The sequence below is a fragment of the Spermophilus citellus genome, assembly GCF_964194105.1.
Source record: "Spermophilus citellus genome assembly, chromosome: 16".
In the NCBI taxonomy this organism is placed as follows: Eukaryota; Metazoa; Chordata; class Mammalia; order Rodentia; family Sciuridae; genus Spermophilus; species Spermophilus citellus.
In genome coordinates, this window is record NC_138196.1 from 87414071 (window position 1) to 87421075 (window position 7005).

Genomic DNA, 7005 nt, shown 5'->3' on the forward strand with positions numbered 1-7005 from the left:
CCAAAACTATAGACACTAGAAACAGAGAATTCTTCCATCAAGCTTCACTGTTTTGTGTTCATTTAGTGACCTGCCCTCCTGTTACCTAATTATAAAATAGGTAGAACTGCGTTTTTTTCTCCTTTGTCTTTTCTGTTTGCTTCCTGCAGCCATATTGTATTGTGTGTTTAATAAAGTCCAGTTGAATTCTAGAATGGATGCTGTCTCTGTGTATGTGAAAAAACGGACATAAGCGAAAGTTCCCCTCGACCCTAACTGGACAGCTTTTGACCGTGAAGTATTTGTTCATTAGTGCTAGAGCAGAGACACCCCAGAGTCACCACTTGATCACAGGAATCTGGCCTAGCAAAGGGCAGTGTGGATCACTGGCACCCGAAGACTGGTCAACTCTGTGTCCCTCCTGTGTGACAACAGTGGTCCCTGGATGAGGGAAGAGCATGGGACCTGCAGTCATCAAACTCACCTGGGTCTGGCAACCTCAGGCGAGTGGATTCTGCTCTGAGCTTTCTCTAATGTGGGCCTCTAAGGACTAAATGACATCATGTGGGCACAGTTAGTTAGAGGCCTTGCCTGACGCAAAACTCCTATACAAATGTTACCGCTGATGGTGTATGACATTGCTTTTTCTTAGCTTGGAAAAGTAAGCTTTAAAATTGTGATATATAAACTTTACTGACAGTGATTTTATTTTTTTTTAGTTGTAGTTGGACACAGTACCTTTATTTTATCTATTTTTATAAGGTGCTAAGGATCTAACTCAGTGCCTTGCATGTGCTAGGTGAGTGCTCTACCACTGAGCCACAACCCAACCTAATGACAGTAATTTTGAACTCAAAAACTTGTCAGACTTGGGTTGAGGCTCAGTGGTAAGGCGCTTGCTTAGCATAAGTAAGGCCCTAAGTTCAATCTTCAGCTAAAAATGTTTGTTTAGTCGGACACAGTGTCATGCACCTGTAATGCCAGCTTCTTGGGGAGCAGAGACAGGAGGATGACTGAGCCCAGGTGTTCAAGCCCAGCCTGGGCAACAGAACAAGAACTTATCTTTAAAACATATGGGGACTAGGCGTGTAGCTCAGTGATGTGGAGGAGGCCAAGCACTATAAAAAAGAAAAACTGATATCTCTTTAGATTGAATTAACCAGGGTTCAGGTTTCCTTCATCCCACCCCTTTGCAATTTGTTCAAATATCTTTGCTATGGAAGGATTTGCCTTTTGTAATATTAATTAAATAGCTATATAGACTCTTCAAGTGAGAAGCAGTGGACTTTATTGCAGTGGTTTTTGTGTGGTCTGAGGGTTCCTGGCGGTTTCTGAATCCCTTTCAGGGGGTTCAGGCAGATCTCCCCCCATCTGCAAGTTCATATGAAACCACTTTTTCTTTATTTACTTCAACCAAAGCAATGCATCAAATGACCAAGCAGACTTGAGTATCCAATTGTCTTCTATTCAGACATAAAGGAGATTGGTAAAAATGTGAAGCAGTGCAACTCACTACTCTTTTTGTTTGTTTGTTTTTAAAAAAATGGTTTTAAGAAAATTATTTATGTTTAAGAAAAAGGGCAATGTTTTAAAGAATAAAATAAAAAGCAGAAGACTCAATACTGGTAGGAGGCCATTCCCATGACTTGATCTGGAGATGAATGCTGTCCAGCCACATTCCAGCAACTCGTTGTGTAGATATTAATGAATTGATTCCAGAGTTTATATGAAGAAGAAAAAGACTCAGATTACTCAATCCAACCTGGATAGAGACAGTGTTAGAAGACTGACGCTCCTTGGCTTCAAGACCTGCCATGAAGCTACAGCAACCGAGCCAGGGTGGTATTTGTGAAGGGACAAATATAGTCACCTGATCCTGGGACAAGTCAGGAGAGAATGGTAGCATTTTTAACAAATAGTGCAGAAACAACTTGACTTCCACATGCAAGGAGAGAGAGAGAGAGAGAGAGAGAGAGAGAGAGAGAGAGACAAGCATAGACTTTACACCCTTCACAAATTAGCTAAAAATGGTGATAGACTTAGGCATGAAATACAAAACTATGAAGCTCCTAGGAAGTTGCATGGAGAATGTGTAGGTGACCTGGGGCATGATGATCAGGTTTTCTAGATGCAAGTCACTGTCCACCAAAAGAACAATTGCTAAGCAGGGCCTCGTTAAAATAAAAAACTTCTTCTCTGTGAAAGACACTGTTAAGAGAGTGAAAGGCAAGCCACAGGCTGGGAGAAAACCTTTGAAAAAGGTCTGTCTGTTAATAGATTTGTAGGCAAAATATACAAAGAACTCTCTTAGAAGTCAACAATAGGAATGGACAAACACCTGACCAAAGAAAACCTACAGGAGGTAAATAAGCATGTGAAAGATGCTTTACATCATGCCATCAGGGAATTGCAGATTGAAACAGAAATAAAGCACCCCGACACCAAAATGGCCCCAATCCAGAACCCTTACAGCACCAAATGCGGACGAGGATGTCGAGCAGCAGGAACACTCAGTGCTGGTGAATGAAATGGCACAGCCACCTTGAAGACAACCCGGTGTTTTATAGAAAGCTAACCACACCTTACCAAACTGTCCAGATGAATTAAAAACTACGTTCGTGCAACATCTGTATGTGTATATTTATAGAAGCTTTACTCATAATCACCAGAACTCCAAAACCACCAAGATGTCCTTCAGTCAGTGAATGGATAAACTGATACATCCACACGGTGCTAAAAAGAAATGAACTAAAGATCGTGAAAATGCACGGAGGAAACTTAAGTGCATGTCACTGTGTGGAAGAAGCCAATCTGAAGAGGCTACTGCGTCATGTTGGCAAAGGCAAAACTCAGGAGACAGTAAGGAGATCAGTGGTTTTCAGGGTTTGTAGGTAGAGAGGGGTGAGTAGGCAGAGCCCAGAGGGCAGTGGAACTACTCTGATACGGTTCTGGTGGGTTCATGTTATTTTACCTTTGTCCAAACCCACAGAACGCACACGAGCAAGAGGGGACCCTCAACTAAACCAGGACTTTAGTCATAAGGAGGTATCAATATCGGCTCACAGATTGCAACAAAAGGACCACACCTAGGAGACATTAACAACAGGAAACCAGGGGCTGGAGGTGTGGCTCAAGCGGTAGCGCGCTCGCCTGGCATGCGTGCGGCCCGGGTTCGATCCTCAGCACCACATACCAACAAAGACGTTGTGTCCGCCGAGAACTAAAAAATAAATATTAAAAAAATTCTCTCTCACTCTCTCTTTAAAAAAAAAAAAAAAAACAGGAAACCAAGAGTGGGGGGAGGCATGGGGCAACTCTGACCTCTGCTCACTTATTCTATAAACCTAAACCGCTCTAAACAATAGAGTCTATTATGTTTAGTGAAATATTCAAAACCATTGCATACAGAGTCTCATCTCACTTATGTGTATAAATATTGGAAAATATACGTTAATAATGGTTACTTTTGGTAATGGATTATTCTGATTTTCTCCTTTATATTTTACTGAATTTTCTTATTTTTCTGAAATTAAATTATTACTCTTTAATCATTAAAAAAAAATAAAAGTGATTTGTTTCGTTTTATTTAATAAGATACAGTCTCTCAAGTGTAATTATTCTCCAAGGACACTAGAAGAGAATCTCAAAGTTGCCACAGTCGTAGAATGTCCAAGGGCCACGTCTTCTGTTACGACAGGAACCCCAGGACACACTCCCTGAGAGATGACGCTGAGACAAGAACAGAGTCTCTGGCTGGTTAAACGCAGAAGTTACCTTCCCAGGATAATGGAAAGTGCGCTGTGGTTGCTAGGCTCTGGCACAGACTCAGACCCAAGGTGAAATGTGCAGTGAGGATCCCCTTTGGCCCCTACCTTCCAGGAACACGGCCGTGGGGTCGAGACCTGCCCACATCATTCTGCCTGCTTGTGGGTCCCCTGCAGAAGCAGCATTCCATGCATTCTCGAGCAGTCAGAACTCTGTGGGTAAATGGTTTGTTGTTTCTAATTTGGGGGTGGGATGGGAGGGTGTTAGTCAAGCCTTGTCTTGGGGGTTTGGGTTTGGGGTTGGTTACTCTTTTGGTTTCCCTCAGCGACTCCATCTTCTCCAGGAGGCATGACAGGCAGGCAGAGCGGATGCCTCTCAGCCCTCCAGACGCTCTGTCGGGTTGGTGCCTTGGAAGCTGGGTGACCCTGCTGAGGGGGCTCCAGACAGGAAGAGGGCTGGTGGCCTGGCAGTGTAGGTGGAGTTGGTCTCAATCAGTCCCATTCCAGAACAGCCTCAGGCTGACGCAGACTGCTGGGTGGAGTGGGGTCGCAGCCGGAGGAGGCGCCTGTGCACCATCCACGCGGCCTGCCTGGATCCTGGGGGCTGGAAACAACTGCGGCCCATCCAGGAAGGGGCCTGGCTCCACCAAACCACTTGCTCCGGGGCTTCCTTTTTGGGAGCCTCAAGTAATGAGGAGGTTGACTGGTTCTGTGGTTTTCAGAGGGTCTGAAAACTTATGTTGAAGTGAAAGCACAGAACCTTTTTTAAGCTAGCCACTTAAACTTGTGTTTAAGTGGAACTTAATTGTATAGAGAACCAACCGAGAGGAGAGGTCAAAGGTTGCTGCTACTCTAGGTGGGGTGATCCCTGGAGTCCTGGGGCCCTGCAGCCTGGCAAGCAGTCTGCGCAAACCGCCTGAATCCCCCTTCAGCTGTGGTCCTACGGAAGGAGTCTGACAGCCACACAGCCTTAGCCACACGGAGCAGCTAGAATAGGGTCGCGTGGAAATGTGGGGTCTTTAGGGGAGAGAAAGCTGCTTCCTTGGCCGTCCTAGGTTCTTGGCTGGCCCATTGATTCAATTAACAGAGGACAGATTAACAGGAGGGAGCCCATTCAGAGAAGCCAGATGAGAGGGCTTCCATTCCATCGCGAGCCAGACAGGAGGAGAGCTGGGGGTTCTAGGGTGATTCTGGGGAGGCATAGTCAGAGAAGGGAGGTGGCCTCATTGTGCAGGTGGTCTTCCAATTGATGAAGGTGGTCTGGGACCCACTCTCTTCCCAATGAAATGTCCTTTTGACATGTAAATGTTGTTTACCAAAGGGAAAACTTGGGGTAGCGTGGGGTACCTCAGGGGAACGTCGTCGCTTGTCTAGCTGGCATGAGCCCTAGGTTCCCTCCTCCAGCACTAGAAAAAGAGGGGGTGGGGTGAGGAATCACACACTTTATTTCAGGTAGTTGAAAGCAGGTAAAGAGTTTGTTTTATGTTGATTGAGTCTCCATTCATTTCAGCTCAAAGTAATTACTATGCCAAAGTGAGAAGATTTGAGATAACAAATTCTGAACTCCTTCATGTCAAAACAAAAGGGGTTAGTCTTAACCCAGCCTCAGGGTTTGGACGTTGGACCCAGACTTCAGCCAGCTTGCTAGACATCACCCATGAATAGGATGAAATAACAATGATCTAACTTGATAAACTGATAGAAGTGAGGAGAGGCTTAAGTGAAATAGATTTGAATTGGCCAACAATATCTAGTGTCCAATAAAAGGAGACATGTGCTGGACGTGCAGTGGACTTCAGGGATTATTTGTGACTTTGGGTCTGACTTGACCTCCATGGTATTGCCTTGTGTCAGGACCATTCTTATTTGCCAATCAGGATGTTTATGCCAGCAAATTCTTCATCTCATGAGTTTACACTGAAAAGTTAGAGAACACTGAAGAAAAGACAGAAATATTCATTAAGTTTTTTCCTAGGGCAGATTCAATCTGAGAAAAAGATTACAATACACAAATAAACAAAAATGAAATGTTTGTAGTTCCTGAACAATCTTTGTCATTCTCAGCATTATTTCTTTATTTTAAGGCCCCTTTACTGAAGAAGTACTGAGAAACTAATGTGACCCCATTTTTAAAAATAAATAAATAACAGCAGCTTCTACCTCAAGGCCTGTCCTAAGGAAGGGGGCGTGACCCTTGTCCTTGGAAAAACCAACCGACCCAGCACTCCTAGGCACATACCCACCCTGCTGAGTTGTTTGTCTGCAAATAACAGGAGAGGTCTGTGGTGCCAGGTGTCCCTGACTGTCAGGCTAGGTGAGGACCCATAGCAACCCCCTAGCAACCTCCAATCAGCATGAGACAGGGAAATACCTGGAATGCCAGATGACCCTCCAGTAGTTTATGGTGGTTGATAACGCGTTGGGAAACCATATAGTTTAGCACGTGCACCCCTCATGGCCTAAACCAGTCAGTTCAAACAAATCCCCCTTTTGTACTAACCAATCACCCCTCCCCAACTTGCTCCCGCCAGTGAATGTGCTAATCAATGTTAAGAGTTGTTGTGTGACTTTCCCGCGGTATGGAATGATTTGCTGTGTGATGTTGTGACACATGGAGTATCCCCCAAAACCTATAAAATCTCACTGAACAAAGGACCGGGACTCACTCCTGGGACCGCTGCGTCCAGGCTCCAGCTTGAATAAAGACTCTGTGTGATTGCATCGGATTCGGCTCCCGGAGGTCTATTGGGGTCCCACGAATCTGGCATCACAGAACCAGCTCTGATTCTGTCCCCAAAAGAGATTTCCTAGGACTTCCACTCATGGGACGATAACCAGATACTTTCCAAATTCCTCATACTAAACTCAATTAAAACCCTACTCATCGTATGTGAAGGAGACAGAAGAAGGGTGATGCGTAGAGAAGAAGGAGGGACGGTGAGGCTCTCAGCCACCTATGGCCCTTGGAACTGAAGAAGCCAGGGCTGCACACAGAGGTGTGGCCAGTGACAGCCCCTAAAGCCTGCCCCTTTCAGCCGGTGACCCCAGAGGGCAGCCTAGAAAGAGGTGACTTACAGACAACCGCTGCCCTACTCCAGCCAAACCTCTCGGGGAAACCGCAGCCACCACCTGCAGGCACCAGCTGCAGCCATGGGAACGCTCTCACCGTCTGCAGGAGGTGAATGGACCACGAGGGGACAGAGGGAAGACAGGTCACAGCACCAGAGGTGAGGCTGAGGACATCATCCGACCCTGCAGACCC